This window comes from Etheostoma spectabile, unplaced genomic scaffold (genome assembly GCF_008692095.1).
Source record: "Etheostoma spectabile isolate EspeVRDwgs_2016 unplaced genomic scaffold, UIUC_Espe_1.0 scaffold362, whole genome shotgun sequence".
Taxonomy (NCBI): Eukaryota; Metazoa; Chordata; class Actinopteri; order Perciformes; family Percidae; genus Etheostoma; species Etheostoma spectabile.
The window spans coordinates 504,134-507,001 of NW_022605592.1; the positions used below are offsets into that span (position 1 = coordinate 504,134).

The 2,868-nt window shown below is 41.2% G+C and overlaps 2 long non-coding RNA genes across 2 annotated transcripts in view; one reads left to right on the plus strand and one right to left on the minus strand.

The window, feature by feature from the left end:
- The window catches only part of LOC116686392 (uncharacterized), a 21,825-nt gene that overhangs the window by 18,922 nt on the left and 35 nt on the right, over positions 1 to 2,868 (minus strand). The gene's annotated exons all lie outside the window — the stretch shown is intronic.
- LOC116686393 (uncharacterized) overlaps positions 1 to 2,868 on the plus strand; it is a 13,715-nt gene that overhangs the window by 6,269 nt on the left and 4,578 nt on the right. Inside the window, exon 2 of the long non-coding RNA XR_004331239.1 lies at positions 2,549 to 2,553. This is a non-coding gene — a long non-coding RNA (uncharacterized LOC116686393). The remainder of the gene's footprint in view (positions 1 to 2,548; positions 2,554 to 2,868) is intronic.

The window sequence follows — 2,868 nt, forward strand, 5'->3', positions numbered from 1 at the left end:
CTCCATCTGTAAAGTGTCCTGAGATAACTCCTGTTATGATTTGACATTAAAATTGAAGCTGAAATTATACTTTCTGCTTACGGGCGTGTGCATCTCTTTGTGGACATTGTTGCCTGACTAATCCGTCTCCTTTAGCAGATAAAGGTCCTGGGTGACTTGTGTCCTTTTGCCCTTTAGCTCTAGTTTGCAGTCTCAGAAGCTGAATAAACACCCCTGGTACCACTTTACAAAGGAACCGAGTCAAATTAGAAAGGTGACTCAAAGTCAAAGCCGACAGCCCTCGTCTGCAGGAAAGATACCGGCCTAAACAAATAAGTTCAAAACAGATGGTGGGCTGGTGGTCGTGGTGGGGACATAGAGAAGAAAGGACAAAGACCGTATGTAGCACAGCTGGCAGCAAAGGAGCTCTTAAATAAATTAAAGGGCACTTCACCAAGCCTGTAGTTACTGCTTTAATGTTGTGTATTGATTAGCTGCTGGTGAACTCTCCAAGAGGTTTTAAAGTATGGTAAAGTGGACCTTATGTCTGCTTTCCTCATCTTTTTCAGCAGCGGCACTGACTTTGGGGTCTGCAACCGACACGTTGATGTAAAGTATGCTGACTTTGCTTGCATCTTAAGTTGATTTTAAAAAATGACATGGCAGTGAAAACATGAGTGATATGGATAACAGCGACAGTAAAAGGAGGGATCAAAGAAGAGAGACCCTAACAAAAATGGCAGAAACACAGACACTTAAAGGAGGAAAGAAGTAAAATAACAGGTAGAACAATGGAAGCATGCTAAAGCTTGTAACCCCTGCTCCATTCAATAGCCTTATAACCTGAGAACAGAGTTTTCTCTTTTACGTCTGTTTCTTTGAGCAAAATGCTGATCCAGCAGGCCTCCACAGATGGACCCTGGCACAGTGTGCTACGCCTCTTCTTTACTGCTACAACCCCGGAGGCTCACAGCCAACAACAAAACTGGAGCAACGCTTGATGAGAAATATGGCCAAGCTCTGAACAGATATAGCTAAACGGATGGATATTCAGAGAGATGCAACCAATTGTCTTGTACTGTATGTCTCCGTTCTTCTCTCTGATTCGCTCTGCTGTAGAGAGGTGATCCTGTGACTTGTCACTCAGGTAGACCACTGTTCTCTCTGTCAGAGCCCTAATCAAGTTCTCTCTAGTCTGTCACATTGTATACCAACAGCAATGCTGCCGGTGAGACATAACAGCTAGATGCACTAATAAAACCAGAAGAATTACATGGCGCAAAAACAGGATATTGCAGCATGATGTGTCAGGGTACATCTGCAGGTGTGACTCACCCTGCTAAATACCATTTCTTTCATTATTATCCTGAATTTATTTTACGAGGTGAGAATGCGAATGTGTTTTTTGTGCTTTGAATATGTGTATTATCTCTACATTAGGCCTGTTTATGGTCTGAATGGTAATACTATTTTATGGGTCTGGTAATTTCCAATAAAATCCAGGTAAGTTTCCAGTAATAATAATAATATATTTACTTTTTATAGTGCTTTTCTAAACACTTAAAGACACTTTAAAGTTTTGGTTTACGAACAAAGAAAAGAGAAAGGACTGCACATTCGGTACTAAATATGGAAGAGAGTAAACAGAGACAGTATAACAGGGACATTTTTACACATGTACAGTTTGCTGTGTTTGCTTTTTTCTCTTGTGAAATACTAGGCTACTACTAATAATACCATTTTTGGCTATTGGGCTTTTTTCTTTTCCATATAGGCAGAGTAAACATGAGTTAAAAGGGAGGAACAAAACTCCTGCCTGGTGTCAAAGGTCACAGCTGTCTCACATGTTTCTGCTTGCTGTGTGGGGAATCATTCACACAGGAATTAAGAGCCAGAAGGATGAGAACTGCTGCTTCAAACAGAAGTGTATTTATCGGTGAATCATCTGAAACATACAGTCGCGAGGAATCCTGTGTTGGCTGTTGTGCTAGTGGCACTGTACACAATGTATGTGCATCTGCAGTAATACGCAGCCGTTTGGCTCTCTACATTCTCTATGCTGGCGACTGAACATCCTATTGGGGACAGCTGATAGGCAGTGAGCCGAGAGGACAAAATGTTATGATAAATCCATGAATCATGACAGAAAGGAAGTTAAACACTGTCCTCTAGTGGCGATGTTGAGAATTACCCCTGGGATAGACAGGAATTACCTACTTAACCCGAACTGGATGGAAAGCTAAATGTTGGCTGGGCTGAAATTGACATGTTTAAATGTAAAGCCTTATCAGGACAAAATGTTGCATCAAGGGATAGGGATGACCATAGAACAATAAAGAAGTATTTAAATTGCTAAGTAACAATCACTTTGGGTGTCCCTTTGGGATCCTACCAGCACTTAAAATCAAGGAGGGTAAATCAAGTACATTAAACCGGTTGCTGTTCACATTAGAATACATGGATACGTTTAGGTTATTCGGGTCTGCTATGAACCAGTGAAACTATTCTTCAAAGAGTCCTTGAGACAAATTTGTAATGAGGAAATTATGGAAGAAATTACGCAAACAAGATTTAGTTTTGTGCAACACTAGTTTGACAAGTTGGGTGTTAACTTAACATCTAATTTAAATTTAAATTAACAATTTGTCTGTTAAAACATTGAACCTGAAATGCAAGAATTCTGAAAAAGCCACCTAAGATCACACAGCATTTAAACCTAGCTCTGGGGAGTCATTCCCCGGAGTACTAATGTTCTTCTCCCCCAGCATGTTTCCTTGGATCAGGGAGGCGCCAAAATCATGGTAGCAGCTGTTGCCATGGTCCCGCTACATGTCCTGCGATGCCCTGTTACATCCTGCTACATCCTGCTACGCTCTGCGGTGCCCAGCT